Below are 24,262 nucleotides of genomic sequence, written 5' to 3' on the forward strand. Positions count from 1 at the left end.
GTTGAGGAAAGGAGGCAGAGACAGGAAACAGAGAGTAATGGAAGGGAGGGGGAGGGCAGAAACACGGACTAAGGGAAAGAGAGGGGAGGGAGACTCTGGGAGAAACCGAGGGACTGACAGACACAGGGCGAAAGAAACCCGAAGTTCAGTGGCCGGAGAAAGAGAGACAACCATTCACCCTAACGCAGAGACACCCACTGAGAGAGGCAGAGACACGGACCAAAGCCATTTCCAGAAAAACTGAAGCAGAGAAAGGCAGATGACAGGGAGAAAGGGGGAGTTATTTGAAGAGAGACCTCGGGAGAAACCCAGCTTCCGAGAGGTTCGGGTTCACGGGCTTAGAGAGGGGAGGCAAAAATGGAGATAGGACTACTGAAGGAAACAAGTCAGAGACAGATACGTAGAAGGCGGGAGAAAGTCAAAACCTAGACAAAGAGACACAGACTCTCTGCTCCCCCGGACTCACCGCGGGGTGTGAGGGGATGCGGGGCGCAGAGAGCCAAGAGACGGTAGCAGCGCTTCACCCCAACCTCCGAGGATACGGTCCCAGTCACTGATAAGACTGGGACAGTTAGGTGGAGATCAAGGGACCCGAATCCCATCCCTGCTGCCGCCGCTGGGGTTTCGAATGTCTCCACAGACCCTGAGATTTCGGGCCAGTCAAGGGCCAGTCAGTGACTTGAGAATGGGCACAGGAGCAGGGAGACAGAGAGAGACAAGGGAGCTGGAGAAAGACAGAGACTCAGGGAGTATGCCAGAGACAGAGAGAAACACAGACAGCCAGAGAGGTGCAGAGATAGAGAAGGAATTATTCACACAGAGAGACAGAGCCACATACAGGGACTCAGACTCGGGAACAGAGACCTGAGACCAAGACAGAGACTGAAAATCATAGACAGGGAGAAATAGTTCATCAATACAACAATAAGCACTTATTAAGCGCCTACTATTTGACGCAGACACCAAGAGAAAGATGGGAGACGGGGAAACGGGTAGAGACAACGAGACTGAGATGAAAAGACAGAGATGGGTAGGTGTAGGCTAGATAGGGGTTCAGCCGAGGGGTTCACCCCAGCCCCCTCAACGCCCTATGAACTTGGGCGTGTAGCTTAGAGCTGGAGGGTTAGGAGTCGCTGTGAAGAGGAAACTGAGGACCAGAGGGGAAGGAGGCCGGTAAGGGCTCACAGAGGGTCAGGGACAGAGCTAAGACCGGGACTCAGGTGTCCAGCCTCCCCGCATCTCCCCCGCCCCTCTCCGACTGCTTTCGCTGGCTCTATTAATGGGTTTGCTCCCACACTCCCAGATCTAGTCCGCATCGCCCCGGGCCCTGATTAGATATTTATTGCGGTCATTTACATGGGGGGCCCCCAGGGCAGGGCGGCCTAGCCACGGGAGGGGGGTGGTGGAGAAGGGAAGGGAAAAGAACTGGATTCCGAGCCACACAGGCCGAGCCACAGCCAGAAAGGGACGTCTCAAGGCCAGGACTGCGGGCGAGGGAAAGGGGACAGGGCGAGAGATCTCTGAGTGTATCTGTCTGGGTGTGTGCTTGTGGAGGTGTGCCTGCATGTGTTTGTACCTGTGTGTTTGTGCCTATCTGTTTCTGTGTCCACGAGAGTGTCTCAGGTCTATGTATTTCCCGTGTGTAGAATTGAGTGTGAGAGCATACTTGCGAGAACCCGTCTAGCACCTGGGAGTGTACGTGTTTGGGTCTGGATCTGAGTGCAGATGTGTGAGCATGCTTGTGTGTATGTGTGTGTGTAAGTGTATGAATGTGTGTGTAAGTGTGTGTGTGTGAACTTAGTTGTCAGGGAGAGAAGGAACTCTCGTCTAGCTTATCTACCCCGGGTTCGCTGAGTCCCCTCGGCTGGCCAGGGAAGCCTCATTTCCCAGCAGGCCGAGCCCCAGAGACCCCCTATCTGAGGCCTCCGCGGGGCCACAGTCCGTCAATCCCTTCTGCCGCCGTAGGTCCGGTCGGAGGAGAGGGCCCAGACCTCCCCCCAAAAAAAACCCCGACTGCTTCTTGCCACTTGCAATTCATTCCCCATCCCTGACCTTCGATCTCTCGCCTGGAACCCCACAACTGCTCCCTCCCTAACCCCCAACTCGTGATTGGTGATCCGCCGCTCTGACTCCCGAAATGCTCCAGTTGCAAATTTCCTGCTGTGCCCGACCCAGTCCTAAACGTCCACTGTCCTCCTTAGCCCCACCACCCTGGCCGGCTGCACACTGTAAACGGGAAAGGACTCAGCCCGCAAAGGATTATCGAACAAACAGTGGTGCTTATTGTTAGTAAGCACAGGCAGATGCAGGGCTTCTCGGGAATCCTGGACTGGGATAGGGGGTGACCCTAAAACCAGTGGAATCCTTTATATCTCTTATTAGGAGGATCAAGTTGGCCGGGACCTCAGCTGAGGTTCTCTACCGACCCCTCTTAGTGACTGACCCACATGGATTTAGGGTCCTCTCTTGAAAGATGAATTCCCGTCCTCGGACCTCCGACAGCTCCAACCTGCGAGTGGGAGCCCTGACTCGACTACCAATATGCTGCGATGTACCAGGTCCAGCTCTGCTCAGTACTGAGAAGGTCAGCGGCGCCCGCCACCAGGTCAGAGGCTAGGGCCGCTCAGCACCTTAGAGACTCAGCCGCGCCCACTACCTGAGGTTAAACGCCCAGGACCGTTCAACCGGAACAGCAGCAGCGGTACCGGCCTCTCGAGGTCCAAAGCCAGGCCCGCTCCTGAGTGTTCTCTGGGAGGTAATCTCAACTGCGGCGGTGCCGGGTTCGAAAGGGAGGATGGTTTCTCTGGTCTCGAAGCAGCCTCGAAGCAGGCGAGGATGTGGGCCGGCGTTGCGCACTGAGCATAGACGGACTGAGGGGGGGCTGCGGCGCTAGCCCAAGTCGGGCGGGCGAGCACAGTTCTTCCAAAGGTTTTAAGTAATAAAATAAAGATAACAATGGTGAGAGGTCTCAGAGTAATCCGCCGCCTACCATCTCGCCCCCCTCCCTTGCCCCCATCCCCTCCCCTGGTCAGGTTCTGAAGTCCCCAAACCGCAGTGCTAAGGCCAGCGGGCAATCCCGACTAAGCAGTATCAACGTTCGGGCAAAATGGGACCTAGAGGAGCTTCGAGAAACTACATTTAAGTGAAAACTTGTGGGCTTTAGTTGGATTGTCCGGTGTGTGTGTGTGTGAGAGAGAGAGACAGGGAGACAGAGAGAGAGACAGAGAGAGTGAGAGAGAGAGAGAGAGACAGAGAAAGAGACAGAGACACAGAGAACCCCTAACCTTTGCCGGGTGAATGAGGGAAAGAGGGATGGAGGCGGAGCAAGTCTGTTGGAAGGGAAGTGGGTTTCAGGGTGTTCAGAGTCCTTGTGAGCCTGCGGGTTCCTGTGGATACCGAGTGTGTGAGGCTGTTTTGTTTTGCTTTGTTTTGTATTATTTTTTGGCCTAGGTCTATAAAGGTATTGACATTTGTGAGGGTGTATTACGCACAAGAGTTTATAGCTGTCTTAGATTGTATATTGTGCGTTGGGGGGGGGGAGGAGTTGATCTGCTGTGATTCGGTGTGTGAGCATGTGCTAGATATGTTGGAGGACAAGAGGTCCAAGCCTGGGTACCCAGGACCATTTCCCACTCCCAGACACTTGGGTTGAGAGACACTGGGGAAACGAGGGTAACCCGACCAGTTTCTTTAGGGAAACTGACAGGTCTATGGGCCTGAGAGAGAGTGAGAAACCTCAGCCCGCTTCTCTTCTTCTGTCTCCGGGGGAGTCTTTAGTCTTAGTCTGACCAGGCCACGTGCCTTAGGAGGGGAAGTTCTGGATAGAGGGTGATGGGAAACTGCAGATGGGAAATTAGGAATCCGAAATGGGGAACAGAATTAGTTTTCAGGCTCTGCGCAACAGTCCTTTCCCGCTCCCTCGGGCGCCCTCCCTAGCTCTAACCCGCAAGACAGCGGGACCTTCGGAGGCACTGCCTGTACACCGATAATACTGGGAAAAGGAGTTGGGCCTATTCTTGGGACCTTTCGATCCAGACGGACTTCTAACCAAGAGAAAACTCCTGTCCCATCTCCACGCAGTAGATATTTTGGTTGGGAGAAGACCACGAATTCTCTGCTTGATTTCAGAGGCCGAGATTGTGTCCACGTGTGGTCTCTGCCGCAGTCCCCGAAGTCCGAAGAGATTCCAGCGAGGTGGGGGGTGCAAGGAGAATAAGAACCTCATTTCACCGAAAACCAATGCCCCTCTTACGCCTCACAAACTTGGTCTCGAGCCCACCCAAGGTCAGCGCAGGAAGAGCAGGAATTCTTGGCGAACTGGAACTTGGGTCAGTGGAGACTGAAGAGAAACAAACTCCGTAGGAGAAAACGAAGGCTCCCTCAGACCTGCAGCTCCTCCTCAGGCTCTTGTGAGGAGCCGGAGTAGACCAAGCAGGGTGTAAAAGCAGAGGAGTCCTCTTGAGTCTGTCCCCGGCCACACTAGCTCTGCGCCCTCTTCTCGCTGCGATTCTTGATCCCCCAGCTCGTTTGATTCCTGAGCCCCGCAGGACTCTGACTCGTGCACCTTCGAGGGGCCCATCTCCCCCAGAGCAGCCCCTCAGGCTGTGGGAGGCAGTCCTGCTACACACACACACACACACACACACACACACACACACACACACACACACACACACTCACAGAGGCACACTTCCGAGAGCGTCCAGGGCTGAAGGCCTCTCTCACCCCACGGATACCTAATGTCTAATTTCGGTTCCTGAGAAGAGAGAAGGCAGAGAGGAACCTCTATGAGGATAAGCAAACACACGTGTCACCATACACTTCGTTAAAGCGAAAACAGAGCCGCTCTGCCGGCCAGAACTAAGTGAACACCCTTTCCTCGCCGTATCAGAAATGCCAGGAAATAGCCGTCTACTGTGACCTGTTAGCACTCTTCTCCCTCTTCCTCTATCTTGAATTTTTGAGGGAAGATGGAATAGAACCCTTATCCCTTCACCCCAACTTCAGGCCTGGCCCAAGTCCTGGCTGCCAAGCTGCGTCTCACTCCACCCCTCTTTTGCCGAGCTCAGCTGAAGACGGGAAATCTGGAGTGTTCCGTGGTATCGGGAGTATTCTGGGGGTGAAGGGCGGGAAGGAGGCCCCAGGCCCCACCCCACCCAAGCTCTCAATCCTCGACCCCCAGTCAGGACCGGTGATTCCTTCCCGGCTCTTCATTTAGGATTGTGGCTTTCGGGAAAACTTCCATAGGCCTGAGAGACCAGAGTCCCTAGTCCCAAGGACTTCCATTCTTTTCGCTGGCCCGGACCTGCCCTGTCTCCAGTCCCCTGCTCTTTCCCTGTTTTCTTTTGTTTTGTTTCTGGGGCTTGTCCTCGCCTCAGTCCTTCTTCAGTCCAAGCTCAGCCCCTAAACCCAGGAACTACGGACCTTTTGGTCAGACTCAGCCTTGCCCCAGCCCCAGACCAGGTGGTTGAACTCCCGGGCTGCGACCTTAGCTCTGGCCCCAGCCCTTATCCCTGCCCATGACTCCGTCCCCCGACTTCGCTCCTGACTCTTGTCGCTTTTCCTAAACCAGTCCCATAACTGAACAAGCCTGGTCTCCTGTCCCTCAATCCAGTCTTAGATCTTGCCTCCACGTGTCAGCTGCCTTCCTCTAACCAGGCTTATCCCGGGTTCGGTGAGTCCCTGAATTCCTCCTATCCCTTTCCCCAGGGTCGGTCCAGATCCGGCCCGAGCCCTAAATCCACCCATTTCCCAGATCTCTTTTCCTTTCCCCAGGTTCAAACTGGCTCCAGACCTAGACTTGGAGAGCACCCCTATCCAAAAGGCGTTCTTCGTCCCTGAGTCCCGACCCTGTTTCCCTCTGTGGATGGGGCCTTCCGTTTCACTAGCTCCAGTATGCGGTCAGCCTCAGAAGTAGCTGTTCTCTTTCCGACTCTTCGCCCACTTTTGAGCCCCCTGTTCCCAGACCCCCACCTCATTCCCCAGTCCTAGGCTGGGCCCTGTGCGGTCCCCGGGACTTCAGGTCCTATCCCCAGCTCGGCCCCTGTTAGGCAGCGGCGACTGTCCTGGGAGCGTTTGCGATTGATGTGGACTGTCCTGGGGGATACGGAGCGGAAGCTGCGGGAGAACCCCACTCCGAAACCAAGAACTGGGAAGGAGGAAAGGAAGCCGCATTCGCAGCTCGTCTGACCCGGGCGCAGGGTGGTCAAGAAGCTAACGAATTCCCGGAGCTCGGGCTAACTGGCCAGAAACCAGCAGCCTGGCGGCACTCAGCTCTGGGCACGTCTACGCAGGTCGCCATGGGCTACACGAGGAGTTTACCAACCCGATTATTCGTACGAACAGGGAAAGAACTAAGGTAAGAACCCCAAACTCCGTGCCAGCCCTACGGCTGCTCTCTGAGGCGAGGAGGGACGGCGGACGGAGAAACAGAGGTCTCCCTGAAACGAACTGATCTTGGTCTACATTGGCTGAAGAGGCTGCTCCTTGGCTGCATGCGGCCCCAGAGGCTAGGAGAAGGCTCAAGGCACGCAGTCTGAGCCAGGCTTCAGACCTTCTCCTATCCCGTCTCGCTCCTCCCGGGGCGCACATCTCCGAGGTATCTGCCTCCAAGCCCCTGCCCCTTCTCTCAGCCCCCACCCGCCTCCTCTAAAGAGAGTCGCGGCTCGGCTGAACTCACCGCTTTTCCCCAGACTGCCCTCGGCAGGAGCTCAGGGCGCAGGAATTCCAGCCCGAGTGAGGGGCGCGCGAGTGAGGCAAAGAAGGAAAAGAGGGAAGAAGGGAAGGACCGAGGGTTGAAAAGAGGTTAGGAAGGGCCGCCAAACCGTGACGAGCTCGAAGATATCTGTCCTTCTGACTCCCGCTCCGATTCCGAGTGGGTCTGTGGGTTTAGCGCTCAGTCTCTGTGTCTCTATCTCTGTCTCTCTGTCTCTGTCTCTCTCTCATTTGCCTCCCACCTCACCCCGCGTTTCTCGCTGTTTCTTTCTCTGAGTCTTTGACTCTCGTCTGTTTCTTTCCGTCTCGATCTCCACTATCCTTTTTCTCTCTTTTCCTGTGGATCGCCCATCCCCACACCTCTGTTGTCTGTCTACCCTTCGAAGCTGAACCTGCTGTATTCAGAGCTCTGACAAACTTTCAGCCGTAGTCCAGGCTCCCTCCTAACTCAGTCGTCCCGGGACCCATTGCCGAAGCTCGCGGTAGGGGTCTCGAGGTCCTCTCCCTTCCCAGGGGACCCCTAGCCCTCCTCCAGCACCTAGCACTAGCGAGCTGGAGCCCTCTTACCTCAGCGGGCGAGCGCTGCGCGCAGCTTCCTCAAGCCCAGGCCGGAGGTCTGCAGCCTGCAACTCAGAGTAGGGAGGGCATGGGGGTGCTGAGGCCGCCTGGGGCGAGGTGCAGCGGCGGGTGACCTCCCACGTTCCAGCGGTTTGTCTGACTCTTCCTACCGCAGCGGCGGCCAGTGCTGCTGCTGCCACTACTGCTGTGGCCACAGCTGCTGCTGCTGCTGCTGCTGCTGCTCCTCCTCCTCCTCTTCCTCCTCCTCCTCCTTCTCCTCTTCCTCCTCCTCCTCCTCCTCCTCCTCCTCCTCCTCCTCCTCCTCCTCCTCCTCGATGCGCTCCCCGGGCCCCAATATCTCTCAAGTTGTGCGTGGGTCTGAAACCTCTGCCACAGACAGAGGTGGGGAGCCCAAGAGGGTGTTTAAAAGGCTCTTGTCCCAGCGCCCAGTAAAGCCCTCCGCTCCCCAATGGCCCCGCCACCTGTCAATCAGCGTGCCCAGATCCTTCCCCCACCCTTTACCCCTCCCAAACCTTCGCAGGTGAAAAAAAAATCTCCCCAACGAAGTAGGCCCCCGCCGGACTGAGGGGAGGAGGGGATGAGCGCAGTGTTGAGGGTGCAAAGGAACAGAAGTCTGGGGCTGGGCCTGGAAGTCCGAGGGACCCAGACTGGCGGAATCTGGGAGGGGCTTTGGTAACTCCGGGAATCAGGGGTTGGCCGTAGAAGGAGAGCGTGGGGATGAGCAGGAGGACTAGGAGGGAGACCGCCCGTGAGACGGCAGCTGAGTCCTTCGGCATCGGAGGGGACGCAGGTGGGGACACTTATGGCTTTGAGTCACTGCTCTCGTCTCTACACCATCCCCACCTCCAGCAGCACCGCCGGCCCCGCCAGGTTGGCTCAGATATTCCTGCTCCTCCCGGTGAGAGCCGTGCAAGGAGGCAGTTGGAGAGGGGGCCAAAGTGCAGGGACTCCCTCACGGTGCCCCTGCCAAGGTGCCCAGGGCCTTCAGCCAGCTAGGAAGGCACGGAAGTCGGGCCTGGGGCTTGGGGCTCGGACCTGACACCCCTCTCCCCCAGCTCTGGACTTTCTCCTGAGCTCCGCAAGAGGCCCCAGCCAAGAGGGGCCTAGCCTGACCGAGGTGCGTAAGGCCGACACCCTGACCAGGAGTCACACAGTGACTCACGGACACACAAGGACATACACTGACACACACTGACAGATTCGCCCACGTGGGGCCTCTCTCGAGTTAGCGCCGGGCGCGGCCTCACACTAACTCACATCCTTATAAGCACACACCTATTCTTCAGAGAGGCCAGAGACGCACCTGTGTCCACACTAGAGACAGAAAGGGCCGGCGGCCACATAGGCCTGGACGACTAAACCCTGGGCGGGCGGATGGGGCTGGTCGTCGCAGGACTGGCCTGAGGGCCTGTTGAGGGAGCCCCCACCTCTAGAAGCTTTGGGGCAGGGGAGCTTAGAGGCTGCAGCTGGCCTGAGAGAAGAGCAGGAGGAAGAGGAAAGGATCGGCTCCACCCTTGGGCCACAGCCTCTAACCTGGGCCCGATCAGTAGAGACTGTGACCTGGAGAGAGGGCCGGAGGTCACTGGCCCAACCCGAAGACCTTGGGGCCTCTACGGAGCTGTGGCTTTTTCTGCTCTATCTCTTGGGACCATTGGGTTTGCGGCCTGGAGGGAGGATACGATGGAACCGTCTAGTGACTGTGTGTGATGGTATGTGTGATCGTGTGTTCTAGTATGTTTGTGTATGACGAGGGAGCCTCTGTGTGCTTGTGAGACCCTATTCGGGGAATTGTGTAACGGTATGTGTGTGTCTGGGACCTCATTCCAATGTGTGGAGCTGGAGAATGCGGATTCCTTGGGTGTGCCTGGGAGGGAGATCCACTACCTGTCTGCGAACACGCCTGGATGTGCCAGCCTTGGGAAGCTTGCAGGTCACAGCATCGACCCCTGCCCCCTCCCGGGCGAGCTGGGGGGAGCTGCTATTTGCTTTTCAGATTTTCTCTGAGCCCCAGGAAAGAACTGTGTGTGTGTGATTGTGCCTCTGTGTGTGACCTTATGTGACTGTGCATCTGCCGACGGAGGTAAGGGGACCCAGAGATGGGGGAGGAAGGGGAAAAGTGGAGGGGGCACGGGGGAGACGGAAGGAAGGACGAGAAGGGGGCCAGGGGGCCAGGCTGCTTTCGCAGCCGCTGCCCCAGCCCCGCCCCGCGGAGGATGGGAACGCCGGGGCCAGTGGCCATCTCAGCCCCGCCGGCCCGTCTGCGCTGACGGCCCTAAGAGGATTAGGGCAATAATACCCTTCTCTTCTCTTCTCTCCCCTTCTCTTCTCTTCGGGGAGGATTTTTCTTCTTTCTTTCTTTCCCCCTCCCCAGATTCCTCTCCCAAAGCAAAACCGTTTAGACCCGAATTAAAGGGACAAGAAAGGAGGGGGAGAGGGAGGGGGCTTTTTAAAGTACCATTTAATTTAACTTCTGCACGGAGGGGGCTGCGGGGGAAGGAAAGGAGGGGACAAGAAACTAGGAGAGGGAGGGAGGGAAGGGACTTAGGGGAGGCGCACGGACAAATAGGATGTGGGTCACTGGGGGGGGGGGAAGAATGTTGATGCATGGAGGAGGAGGCCCTAGTCAGGAGGGCCTCCCTTTCCACATTGCCTCTCACCACTGACCCAGGATCCACTGGGGGACAAAGCTTCTCTCCCACCATTACAAGGGGAAATTTATGAGCAACTAAGACTGGGGCCCAGCAGACAGCCTGCGAACTGGCAGAGGAAGCATTGAGAAGGACACAGGTGATTCAGCTCCGGGATTCCAGAGGACTAAAATGGTAGCTGAAGAGAGGATGGTGAGAACTAAGAGAGAGCCAGTGTGTCCTAAGCAAACCTCAAGCCCTGGAGAAGGAAGGGATCGCCCCCCCCCCCCAGCAATCCCATTCTCATCCCCTGCCCCAGTCCTCCTCCACCATAGAATCTGGAAGCTGAGTTGAGCCTTCTATCTGTGGGATCAAATCTAACCCCAGACCTGAGCAAGAACCCCTCAGTGACCTAATTCATCAATGCTTATATCCAGTCTTTACTTAAAGCTCTCCAGTGGGATGTGAGAGGGGACACCCCCTCCCACATGAGAGCAGCTCTAGATGGTAGAAGGTTGGTCCTATCATGGAGCCTCAGTCACCCTCTTTCTCTTCCCCTCCTGCCTTCCCACTGCCCCTACTCCATCCAGGCTCTGCCTCTGTGGCCAAGAAGAATAAGCTTGAGTGCTCCCCTTATGACAGCCTTTCAGATTCTTGAAGAGAGCCCTTGTGTCCTTCTCCACCACCCTAAGCACCCCCAAGTCTCCTCTTCTCTGCGCTAAACTCTTGCAGTTCCTTGAATGAGTAGGTCCTCAGATGAGATCTTCTGTTCCTGGACATTGTTCCTCTCTTAATGAAGCCTGAGTTCACATTACTTTCTTGGCAATCCTTTAAACCTCCCCCTCCAATCGGTTTCACAGGAACAGCTGACTAATCACATCTCCCCCATTCTGTACTTGTGCTATAATTTTTGAGCCCAACTGAAGGACTTTACATTGAGCTCTGTTCTGCTTCATCTTAATTGAGCTCATCTAATCCTGGAAATCTTTTTTCTTTTTTAAATCCTCTGTGTTAACTATCCCTTTGTGCCTTCTTCAAATCTGATAAGCATGCCACTGATGTCTTTATCCAACTCATCAATAAAAATATTGAACCAAGGCAAGTACTGTTTCCTGGGGCACTTCCCCAGAGACCCTTTCCCCTACCAAATCCTAACCTTTTCTACAACTTCCTTCCCCACCTCCAATCATTTTCCTCCCCCCGGTTCTGGGCCTTAGCAGGACTGGATCAGTCTTACATCCTCTGGGGTTTGGAAGGGTTGCTGCACTCACAGAACCATGACCCACCCCTCAACCCAACATCACTGGGAGCCTCCTCTTAATACATGAAGTACAATTCTGTGTGGATAACTTCCCTGGCCCATTTCAGAGGATGATATGGACAGAATTACTGTCCTGGTGTGGGTAGGACACCTGAGAAATTCTGGGAAATCTGATTCCCAAACAGTACAGGACTGACTGGATGAGGAAGGACAGGATGGATGCTTGAAACCATAGTGGAAGAGAGGGTGGGGTGGGATCCTCTGTGTGAATGGAGCTCCAATGAGGACTGGGGCTAGAGCAGGAAGGATTGACTATGGAGTGGGATGGAGGAAGGAGGTCTCTACCCCAAGCATCTGTGCATGGCTTTCCCACATCCACTGTGGTCCAGGGCTGGAGCCAAAAAAGTGGTAACGTTGGGAGTGGGGAGAGAGAAATCAAGACCTACCTTTGGGTGGCATGGGATGGGATGGAATGAGGGTTTCCCTCTGGGTAATGAACTCTGACCCTTAATAAGATCTCCTTAGAGTCGAGGCAAAAAGAGGTGTCCCTGCATTGCTCTAAGACAAACTTTTGTTTGCTCTTTTGGGGAGAGCCCAGTGAAGAAAAGGTAATCCCCAGAGCACTCAGGTTCTGGGGAGGAATCTAGTACTCACTGTTCTTTTGGATCAGCTGACTCTTAGAGCCAGACCCCACTCCTACCCTAAAGCCCTAGATGTGTGTCAGGGTGTGTTAGTGGGTCTGGCTCCTACATCTGTGTGTTATCACCTGGGATGTTTAACATTAGGCATCTGAGCAGGTGACTCAGCCCCTTCATGACCCACCCACCTACATACACACACACACACACACACACACACACACATTCAGGCTCAATCCCCCTTCTTCACCATTAGCCCCTGTTGCTGCCGCAAGCAGGGACCTCAGTTATTTGGGCCCTAGGAAAATTTGTGCCAGCTTGGGGAGGGGGTTGGGGAGGGGTAGGCAGAGGGGTACCACCTGTTCTGAGATCTCCAAGGACTCCCCATATGGAAGGTTCCAGACAAGTAGTCTTTGGTTCTAGGCCCCAGTAAAGGGGGATATTTAAAGGGCTCTTTGCAGCCTTTTGTTTGTTATCCCAAGGATGGGGAGGAATGTGTGATTGCATTCCCCCAGGGAATACATAGTGTATGCCCAGGGTCCCCTCCAGCACTCAGGTTTAAGGTGGTCTGGCTTAAATGATGTGGAGGGGAGGAGGGGGGGACAGACCGGGCTTCTGTGTGTGGGTGCGTCTGTGACCGATTGGCTGTCGCCCGCCGGTCTCAGGTGTGTCGATGTATCCTAGTATGTGTCTGCGTGTCTCAGTGTGTATCTCCCAGGGTGCTTCCTTGAGTGTGCTCTTGGAACGGTGTATGCGGTTATGTACAAGTGTGTCTCTTGGCTCGACTCCACTGTCGCCATGGCATGGGCCGGAGGCAGGGGAAGGGAGCTGGGGAGGGATTAATTTATGAGCTTTGGAAAACTGGAAACTTGGTAGCCAGGCCTTCTAAGGCTTCAGCGATTAAAGCGAGATCTCCTCCCCGCCCCATCCCCCAGCCTCCCCCACGGCAGAGCAAAGCCGCTTTGAGCTCCGGGCGCGGGAAGGCGGGCAGCACAGCCGAAGCCGAAGCTGGGTCCACCGACCGACGGGCAGCGGCGCGGACACGGCTCCCGTAATCTCCTTTGGAAACGGAGCCGGATTTAAAAGTTTCCTTCAGAGGCTAGGCTATCCCTCCCCCGCCTTTTCTTCCTCTTCCTCCTCCTTCCTCTCTCCCCCTCCTCTCTTTCCTACCCTCCTTCCTCCTCGTCTTCCCCTCCTCCCTTTCTTCCTATCCCCCTTCCTCTCCCTACCTCCTCCTCCTCCCCTTCCTCCCCTTCTTCCCTCTCTTCCTCCGCCTCTTCCCTCTCCTTTCCTCCGTTTCTTTTCTACTCTTCCGTTCCTCCACCTCCTTCCTCCTAGCCTTCCTTCCTTTGCCCTTCTCCTTTCCTTCGCTCTCCTCCTCTCCCTCTCCTTTCCCCCCTTCCTCTCCCTCCTCCCTCTCTTATTCTTCCTCTTTTTGAAATCTTCCTTTCTTTTCATCGAATCCCACGCTCAGCGCTGGTAAGAATCCTCGGGCATCTAGCCCGAACTACACCGGAACAACTCAGAAATGTCGTCCCCCAGACTCTTTGGAGCTTCTCAGTGATGAGAAGTTCAACAGCTGTCGGGGAAGCAGCACCTTTCATGTAGAAATAGCTCCAATTATTAAGAAGTCTCTTGCGGACCTCTCTCTCTCTCTCTTTCTCTCTCTCTCTCCATCGCCATCGCTATCTCCATCTCGTGTGTATCTCTGTGCACTCAGGAATCGGACCAAAGAGGAGACTACATGCCTTCCCCTCTCCTCCCTACCTCCTTTCTCTGGCCCCCAAGGGTGGCCTGAAAGTCCCGTCCAGCCTCCAGCTAATTAGCAGAGTCCCTGCCAGCCAGCCCCCCCAAGCCCCACGGATAATCCAATCCCCTACCCCACCCCCTCCGCATCAGCCCCCAGGGCAGCGCCCGCATCTGCTCATTTAGTGGCGATTAATCATTGAGATCCGCAGGCGGCGGCGGCAGCTCCGGCTTCGCGGGGACGGGTTTGACAAGGCCAAGAAAGCAATTTGCCCGGAGCCCTCCCCGGGACAGGCCATTAGCGCGGCTCCCACCCTCCCCTCCTACCCCCCTTCCAGCTTCCTCGAGTCCGATCGGCCGCACCCCCCACCTCACGCTGGCGCTCACAGCCCGCCAAACACACTCACACACGCTCATTCATACACACACACACACACACACACACACACACACACATGCATTCACCAGGTAAACCACCATCCTCCTCCCTCTCCATAATCCTGGAAGTCTTCATTCTTGAGCTGGGCGGGGAGCCCCCTTCCCCATCTTTGGGAAATTGGAGGTCCTCCCTTTTCCCACTCCAAGTCCCAAGGTGATCTCAATGTCACCAGGAATTCGCCAACGGAGAAACCAAACCAGTTCTGTCCTTGTGCCCCATGCCCTCCTGTCTCTTCCCACCTCCCTTCATTTTCTCTGGTCTTCACTCCCAACCTCTGCCCTCAGGGAGACCCAGGTTTGGGGAGTGGGGGCCATAGCTCCTGTCTCCAGAGGAAAGTTGATTAGAGCTTACTTTTCCTCATGCTTCATGCCCTGTCCATCCACATTCCCCCCCCCACCATGCCCTGCCTCTCCCACTGCCTCTTCACCTTCCACTATTTGACCCCCAAAAATGTGCTAATGGGAAGGAAGAACTATATGTAAGTATTGGAAGAGAAAGGGCAGACAAACCTTTGAGAGCTGGGACAGTCATGTAAGAATGGCCTTTGAGAATTAGGATTGTACTCTTGGCTGAAGTGAGGGGGGGCAAAGGATGAAGGCTGGAAGGAGGGGCCTTTGTAGCTAGTATCAAGAGGAACCTGGCCTGGACCAAGTGTAAAGGCTGTGAAAGGGAGTATATTGGTAGCAAAGCCTGTGAAGCTTGGCTGGGAAGGCTTTGAATGTCAGGCAGAGGAATTAGGACTTGGTTTTGTTCTTCATTGGAGGGAAAAATCTTGTCATAAAGTCAAGGATTTTCTCCTGGTGTAAAGAGAGACAAGGTCTTTCCCTTAGTGAGCTCTTGGTCCGAGAAGGGAAGATCCCTGCCCTCAGCTGGTGGGAGAGGGAGATATCTCTGCCCTGAGAGAGCCCACAATATAGGGGACACAACCTTGACCTTGGAGAACTTCAGATTCTTGGGGAACACACAGCCCTGCCCCACTCCCAGAAAGCTTTGATCACACCTGAGTTGCTGGTCTGGGATGGAGAGGGTGGAGAGGAGACACAGCTCTGTCCCAGTCCAGAGAACTGGTCAGAACTAGGAAACCCCTGGGCTAAGAGAAGAAACGGTTCTGCCTATCTTCAAGGATCATCAATCCAAGGATGAGACAGAGTCTTGAAGTCGGAAAAGCAGAAAGGTAGAATTAGGGAGGCTCCATCAGCCCTGGCATAAGTCATGGGGGGAATCTAGAGAGAGAGAGAATAGTCATTGTCAGTGAGTGGGATGAAAAATCTGCAGGAGGGAAGGCTTTGGAAGGTTTGGAAGGAGTCACACACACATAGGCATGTGTGTGTGTGTGTGTGTGTGTGTGTGTGTGTGTGTGTGTGTGTGTGTTTTCAAGCCTGTCCAGACTGGAGTGGCCAAGATGGCTGCTTCTTCCATGCCTTCCCTCCCCACTCCCAGGTGGGACTTTCTGGCCTCCTCCCCTGAAGGCAGGAGAACAGATCTCTTGGCTTGTGAAATATGCCTGCCTGGGCTGGGCTTCAGTGTGGCGGATGTTGGGCTGCGGGCGATTTGTCATGCGGGCCAAGCGGGCGGCGGCAGGGACTCTGTCTGCAGACTATTAGGATATAAAATATATTTTACAAGAGTTTTACCTACAGGTGACTTGCTCTTTATTACTGGACGTGGGCGAAATCAATACTTCGGTTACTCAAAGTCCATTTATTTTGCTTTTTGAAACATTTTTCAACAGGGGGACCAGGCTAAGCCCGCAAAGCTGTGATTAAGACTTATGGAGTTGCCTGCCTTCCCTTAACCCATTGATTGACTTAAATGTGGGTTTTCCCTACACAGACCCCTTCACATAGAGGTGCACAAAGGTGGACGCATGGGGATGTGTTTATATACATACACAGTATCTGTGTATGTATATACGAAGCAACACACACAGAGACATACACTTGGACACTTCTAGGCAGAGACACATCCATTCACACCCACAGATGGTGACTCACAAAGGCAGACATTCTAGCTCATGCACTTTTACACCGAGACACCCAGGGTTTGCACAGACACTAGAGGACCCAACACAAATTCATAAGCAAATAATTCTCCCCTCCCCGACCTTGATATATACACTCCATCTTCTTGCACTGTCTGCCTTCCACAAGTAATGAGGCCTTTCCCATGGGATCCTGTTTGGGGATCCTGTGGCTTGGGGGTGGGATGGGCTGGGGGTATAGGATGAAGATTGGAAGCCCAGTCCATCCCATAATAGTATCTTCCAGTTGACTTTGGCTTTTCCCTGAGCTCCAGGAGGTCAGACACATGGAACAATGATCCTTCCCAGGGGGCTACAAGGTCTTAATTTTTTTTAAGTATTCCTAAAAAAAAAAAAAAAGGATTCCTGAGCCAGAAGTAGGATGGGAGCTCTGAGCTCTCCTCTTCTGACAGCCTCCATCCCACCACTAGGCCTGCATCTCTCTCCCACTGAATCATCATTACTTGAGTTTCCCCCTTCCCTTGAGCCTCTATCCCCCAGCCCACATGCCCTAACTCAGCCTTCATCCTCCTCCATCTCTCCCCCTTCCTCATGCCCTAGGTTTAATAGGACATAGAAGAAGCAGGCAGACTGAAGCTGGAGAAGGTGGAGGTTTGCCCATCAGAGGGGACCCTGAGGAAAGGAAGGCCAGTTCAGAGCACCAAAGCCTCCATTTCTTTGGTCCCAAAGGGAAGCATTTATTAAGTACCTAGTGTATGCCAAGAAGTATGCTAAGTACTTTAAAAATATTATTTCATTTGATCAGAAGGAAGGCCAGGGCCAGCCTCTCCCAGGGAGACACTCAGGATTCTTGGTAGGACGCCCACTCACCCAAGGCTCCTCAGTTCAGGAGAAAGGGAGACTGTAGAGACACAGGAGCCTATCTACCAGCAGGAAGGTAATGAGGACATTAACACCACCCCCCAAAACCAGGGAACTAAGTACTGGGTTCTATGTGGGGCCATTTTGGGGCCATCTCTTTCTCTGTGTCTGTTTCTCTCCCTCTGTCTCTTGATCTCTCTCTCTCTGTTTCTGTCTCTCTGTATGTCTTTCTCCTTTCTTCTTTAAAGACCAAATTGATGGGTATATTCCCAGAGTACATGCCAGCTGTTAATCATTGTGGGCTTAAAGGGTGAAGGAGAACATTGGACATGAAAGGCCAAGGTGAGGTCTCAGATTCCCAAAGGGCTAACCTCATCAAGGTATTAATGCCTTATAAAAGAGACAAGAGGGATTCTGGGAGACCTTTCCTGGACCCTCCTGAACACAACCCCTACAGGGATATTCAAGGAGAGGCAGCTCCCTAACTGGCCAGACATCACATTCTTGAACAGGAATAGGAGAGGAGATGCTAGCCCTCCCCAGTTGAAGGGTGTTCCCCTGGCCTCTGCAGCCCAGTGAAGAGCTCCTAATTGCCCTAATGCTCATGAGAAGTCCCACGGTCCAGATGCCACATTTCCCTGACTGGTGTGGCTGGACTGAGAGATTAGTTTTTCTACATCTGATGTGTAGCAGCCCACCACCACCCAGGACACTCCGAACAGCTCTACTGCACCAGCCTAGCAGGTCAGCGCCACTGCCAGACAATTCACTCTGACCTGAGTCTTTCACCCCACCCCCACCCTTCTTCCTCCCCCCAAAACCAGTGAGAAAACCCGCAGGAGCCCAGGGCTCAGTGCGTTACACGTGGCCTGGCCGAGCCAGCCTTGATCCTGCATGTTTGTGGCCTCTCTGGGAATGTCGCACAATGTGTTGGCCACAAACATTTTACAGCCGAGAAGATGGGAAGAAATTTCCAGCTATCGACCGAGTGCGGCCAGGCTCTTTCCCTCCCCTCCCCCTCTCATAAGTCTTGGTGAAACTAATGGGCCTGGGGCTGGCCAGGGGCTGCCCTCTCTGGCCCTCCTCCTCCCAACACCCCTCACGGGGGCCCGTATTCTATGTGTCATCCCCTCTCTCCAGCCAACCAATCTCCAGCTCCCAGGTCTGGGTCTGTAAATCTCTCTTCTCCATACCTACCAGGAAAAAGAACAAGATTATTCCTCCCGAGGCGGCCTGATACAGGGGGAAGGCAGGTTGAGAGCTTGGAAACATAGACCTGAATCCGAGGTCTGCTCTTTTTTCCTGCTGTACCATGAGTCCCTTCTTCTTTCTCTGAGCCTCAGTTGCCCTATCTGTAAAATGATAGAACTGGATCAAATGTCTCTAAGGGCCCTATCAGTTCTGACATTTTGTCAAAACCAAAGCCATTTAGCATCTGCTCTAGGATTCTGCCCATTTTTCTTCAGTGACCCTGTTCCAGAAATGCCCTGTTCCACCACCTCTATTATAGAGAGGATACATGGTGTTTAGGGTGCCTCTCTCGGCTACCACCTGAACCCCAATGCAGCCCTATTCCCTTGTCCCTTGGAATCCTAGAGGTCTCCAAAGTAAGAGAGATGGCATCTGGACCATCTCCTCCTTTTAGAGAGAAGGAAACTGAGGCCAAAGAAGGGAGTTCAACAGCAAGTGTCAGAGCCAAGCTTTGAACCCAGGCTTGCTCACTCTGTGCCCACCCTCTTCTTCTGACAATACCAGACCACCTTGCCTCTACAGATGAGGAAGATGGTCTAAGGGAAGGAAGTGACTTGTACAAGGTCACACCAGTAACACAGACATGGAAATGGATTTGGATCTGCCTCCTCTGACTTCCAGTCCAGGGCCTTCAGCTGCTTCAAGGCTACAAAGTGAGCAAGCCTGGGCCTAGAACCTGGCCCTCCTGGCTGCTGCGACTCTCCTCAGGGCCCATCTGGTTTCACCTACTGACTTCATCCTCCACAAGGCACTCCTGGGGAGACACATCTCCTTCCTCCCCTCTCAGGTAACTCAGGTATGGCCACTTCGGAGAGCCCCCCCTGGAGGCTGGGGGAGAATGCCCAACCTCCCGGAAGCCACCCATCCCGACGTGTCCAGGGAGAAGTTTGTGTAAGTGGATTTAAAGTTTGGATGTGGGTGAGACGGGTTCCCTGGACCCCCCTCCCCTACTCTCCCATGCTCGGCAGGAGCACAAGGGACCCCTTTGTGTGGGCCTAAGCTCAAAGCATCCCGGCTTTAGGGATGAAAGCCCCATCAAACCACAACTTCAGGGGCCAGGGACGATAATCCCTCCGCTTTAGCTAAACAAAGCTGGCCCTAAGCCGAGGGCAGCAAAGGGGCCGGGCTGGGGGCGGGGGGCTCCTAAGAAGATGATCCCAAGGCCCAATCTCCCCAGAGTCTAACCAGCTCTGACAGCCCCCAAAAGAGAGGCCTAAACTCCCCTCCCCTTTTCCCCTCCCCTTCCCCCCCCCTCCCCGGCCCCTGCCCCTGCCCTAGCCCCTAACTTGGGCTCCAGCTTGTTTTAAGGGAGGGAAGCTCCCTTCGGCCCTCAGCTCCTCCCTCTGCCTCTCCATCCTTCTCTCTCTCCTCTTCCTCCTTCTCTCTCTCCTTTTCTGAATGTGTCTCTTCCTCTTTTCTTTAGCCTGTCTCTCTGCCTCATTCTTCTCTTGCTTCTTTTTCACTTTTTCATCTCTTTCCTTCCTTCTTTCTCCTGTCTCTCATCTTTCTGCTTCTCTTCTCTTTAATTCTACCTTTATCATTTTTTCTTCCTTTTAGCTATTCTTGGCATCTCTTTCCTTTTCTCTCCTATCTCTCCATGTTTCTCTCTTCTTTCACCTTTCCATTCATCTGTATGTATTTTTATTTCTCTCTCTACCTTTTCCCCATTTCCCTCTCCATTTCTCTGTGTTCTGTCTCTGTCTCTCTCCTGTCTCTGCTTCTCCCTCTCTTCTCTACAGATCTTCAAAGTTAAAGGGGACCATCTCAGAGAGCATCTGGTCCAACCTGTGCCTAAAGACAAATTCTGTTTCTCTCTCCATTTTTGACTCAGTCTCTCTCTGCCTGTGTCACTCTCTTCTGGTCCCTCTATTCCTTTTCCTTCCACTTCTACCTCTCACACTGAAGAACAGTCTTGAGGCCTCCCGGTCTCCTAACCCCTTAGGCACAGTAGGGCTCACCCAAACAATATGATAGATGGAACACCACTAAGAGTGAGTGCCCCTTGGACACACAGGGCATGATGGTCAACCTTCTCCCCAACTCAGCTCGGCCCCTAAAGAGTCTTCCTGAGAATTGGAGGGGAGGATTCTTCCTGCTAAGTCCCCCCACCCCACCCCAGCCCACGTCGCCCCAGGCCCAGTTTCTGAATGGGCACATAGCTCTTCCCTGGGCCTTTATAAGTCATTTTACACAGGTGGAAAGACACTAGGAGAAGGAAGAAGAAGAAGAGAAGAAGATGGAGAAGGAGCTATAGGAACAAATGAGCAGAGGAAGAAGAGAAGAAGGAGGGTGACAGGGTTCTAGTCCTGCCTTTGCCCATGGGGAGCACACTTTCTGACTAGGGATTTGTAAGCTAGTAAGAATGAGAAGACCCTAGGTTGTTAGAGCTGGAAGGGATCTTGAAGGTCATCTACTCCAAACCTTCATTTTACAAATGAGGAAACTGAGGCCCTAAAAGAGGTGTAGTATCCCAGGGCACACAGTCAAACTGAGTCAACAAATATTTATTAAATACCAATTATGTGCCAAGGATACAAAGAAAGGCAAGACAATAACCACCACCAGCAGCCCCTGCCCCCAAGCAGCTCACAGTGTGCAAAACTGTGAAACAGCATGGGAACAACTCTCAGTGTGTAAGATACTGGCTGGATTGGAGTTCATCTCAGAAGGAAAGCACTACCATTAAGGAAAGGTTGCTTACAGAAGGTAGGACTTTATCCGGGACCTCAAAGTGTGAGATGGTAAGGGTCTGTACCACAGTGATGTCAGTGTTAGTTGAGAGAAGAGAGGGGCAGCTAGGTGGTGCAGTGGATAGAGCACCAGCCCTGGATTCAGGAGGACCTGAGTTCAAATCCGGCCTCTGACACTTGACACTTACTAGCTGTGTAACCCCGGGCAACTCACTTAACCCCAATTGCCTCACCAAAAAAAAAGAAAAGAAAAGAAAAGAAAAGAAAAAGAGAGGAGAAAGTGTATATAAGAGATGTGACAATGGCAGAAATGACAGAAATTAAATGGGCAACTGGTTGGATCTGGGGGGGTAAGAGTGAGGAGTTAAGGGTGACACTTGGGCTGGAAACCTGGGTGACTGCGGAATGGTGGCATTATTTGACATTAATTGGGAAGTTGGGAAGAGAAAAAAGCTTGGGGGAAAGATCAGTTTAGTTTGGGACATATATAAATAAGTGTTGGAGCCAGAATTTAAACCTGCATCTTGGGCTTGGTGTCTACCAAGTTGATTGGCCAAGTTTTTGAGGGAGGCCCCTCTAGGGGGTCAGGGAGGACTGGGGCAGCCCAGAAAGCTTCCTGGGCCACAGCTGGACCTGGCTCTCAGGGTGGAAGGATGAGTTGTCTCTTTACCCATATCCATAGAACCGTACTCCAGATTGCTCTGCTGGGTTCCTGGCTCAAGATGCCACCTTGCCAAGCCTAGCTTCAGGGTATGAGTTTTTCTCCTTTCCCTTTCCTCAGGCCAAATCAGTTCCTTCCATAGGTTACCTTCACCTTTGTGCCCACCTCCTTCAAGTAGCCCTCTCTGATTACCCTCAAGCTGTTTCTACCCCATCAAGGCTGATGTTAATCGCCATTTGTCTCCCCCTCTTATTAGGACTTCCCTGAGGGTTCAGGGAGACCTCTGGCCTGTGACGCTGAAGGAACTTGTACTAGAAGAAGCCTGGGTCCAGAGGAGAGCCTTCTCCCTCTGTGGGGAAGCAGCAATGGGGGCTGGGCAGGGCCGGGCAGGGCCAGGGTGGGGGCCCACACAAGGGCACTTTCCCACCGCCAGAGACCACTAATCTGATTATGATATTTACCATCCTCCCTTTGGCCCATTCCCGGTGAGCGGGTGGGCGGGTGGCTGCCGGCACCCGGAGGAGGCCAGGAATTCAGCTCATGTTCTCCCAACACAAAGGAGGCGGATAAAAGGTGTTTCGAGGGCCCCCAGGTAGTGGGCCAGCCTCCCTCCCCCTGGTGGCCCGGGCTCCAGGATTGGGTTGCATGGATTATAGGGCTCTGTAGAAGTTGTGATGCCCTGTCTCTCACCTCTTCCTCCAGGAAGCCTCTCCAACCTGACCTACTAGCAGACCCAGCACCCTGACTCAGAGTCCTATCCCATCCCCCACCCCTGGTACTCTCCAGAGCCAAGCTCATAACACATAGTGACCCTCCCCATTTGTCCCTTCCCAATTCATTACCCATTGCACAATCACTCTTGGGGTATGTAGTTCTGTCAAGAGTGGGGGTGTAGGGGAATGGGGGAAGGATAGCCCCCTTCAGTACAGCATCCCAGGATGTCAGAGCCAGGAGGGACCTTCAAGACATCTAGTCCAACTCTATCATTTCACAGAAAAAGAAACTGAGGTCCATTGAGGGGCAGAGACTTGCCCAAGGAGACACAGTTAATTAGTGCAATTAATCAATCAACCAACATTTGCTAAGTGAACCACGCCCTTTTGCCTCAAAAGCCAGATGAGATTGTCCCCACAGTAAGTAGGCACATGGAAGAACTCCTGGACTAAAGGTGGAGATAGTTATCCATGGGGTGGCATACAGTGGTCAGCAGGGGCTAATGGAGTCAGTCATTACAGAGAACATCCTGAAGTCTGTTTGGGTACCTGGGCAGGTGAAAAGGGGAGGGGTGGGAGGGCCAGTGGTGGCGTGTGCCATGGGGCTGCTGCCAACTCTGGAATCAGACACTGCTGCTGATGGCTGGTCCCTCCCTGATCCTTATCTCCTCCATACAATGGGCCAATTTAAAGAGCTGGGTATGCCCAATGATGCCCCTGGGCCTCCAGCCAGCACTTGGCACCAGGGAAGTCCACTGTGGGTCCTGAGAAAAAAGTGTGGAGAGAAGGTGTGTGTATGTGTATGTGTGTGGGGGGAGTACTACCCATAATGCTAGGCTGGAAAACTCACTGACAGCTCCAAGAGGTAAGGCCTTACAGGTTACACAGCTTCCTTTGATCTTCACAAATGCCCCCAGAGAAAGGAAGGGACAGGAGGTATCACTCCTGAGAAAGCTAAGACCAAAATAGTGTGTCAACCAACTTCCCAAAGTTACATAGCAAGTCAATGGTGGATCCCGGAAGAACATAGAATCCTTGAGGGCAGATGATGGTGACGTTTCATTTCTGTCTTTGCATCCCTGGGGCCTAACACAAAAATCAGTAAAGAATACCCCTCCCCCACATCCTCAGACACATGATAGGTTACAGGGTAGACAATACACATAGCTTGGGACTGGGGGAAAGGTGGGAAGCAAAATCCACCTTGCCTGTTACTAGCGACAGAGAGCCTGGAAAGCCCCTAACCAAACAATTAAAATTTCCCCAAAGGAAGTAAGTTGTTCCCTAAAAGACCTCCCCCATGGGGGAGGACTTATCCAAATTTTTATGTAATGAGTGTTAGTCATTTTGCATAAGAAAACTTGAATAAAAGAAAAAAATGAAAGAAAAAAGCACACTGCAGTCTGTGTTCCATCAATATCAGTTCTTTCTTTGGAGGTGGATAGTCTACTTCATCATTAGTTCTTTGGGATTGTCTTGGATCATTGTGTTGCTGACAATAGTCAAGTCATTTACAATTCTTCATTGAACAATATTGTTTTTACTTTGTACAGCATTTTCCTTGTTCTGCTCACTTTACAATACATCAGTTCATACAAGTCTTTCCAGGCCTTTCTGAAATCCTCCTGCTTGTCATTTCTTATAGCACAATAATATTCCATCAGCATCATATACCACAGCTTGTTTAGTCATTCCCCATTGATGGGCATTTCTTTGATTTACAATTCTTAGCCACCACAAAAAGATCTGCTATACATACTTTTATACAAATAGAGGTTTTTTTTCCTCTCTTTTTTTGGGGGGGGGGATATCTTTGGCTTGCCCAAGTTTTATCAAAGCATTTGACAGACCTTTCCAGACTCTTTTGGGAAAAGTGGAGAGATATGGGCTCAATCCTAGTATAATTAGGATGCCCAAAAGGATGTCAACAGACTAGTATAATGGGCCAAATCTAATGTGATGGCTATGAGTATAAAGTCTTACATTTTGATTGCACATGCATGTGTGGGCGCACACACACACACAGAGCTCCATAGGTCCAAGATGAGAGGGACATGGCTAGATAGCAGCTCATCTGCAAAAAAGTCTGAAAGATCAATAT

Source organism: Dromiciops gliroides, chromosome 4 (genome assembly GCF_019393635.1).
Source record: "Dromiciops gliroides isolate mDroGli1 chromosome 4, mDroGli1.pri, whole genome shotgun sequence".
Classification (NCBI taxonomy): Eukaryota; Metazoa; Chordata; class Mammalia; order Microbiotheria; family Microbiotheriidae; genus Dromiciops; species Dromiciops gliroides.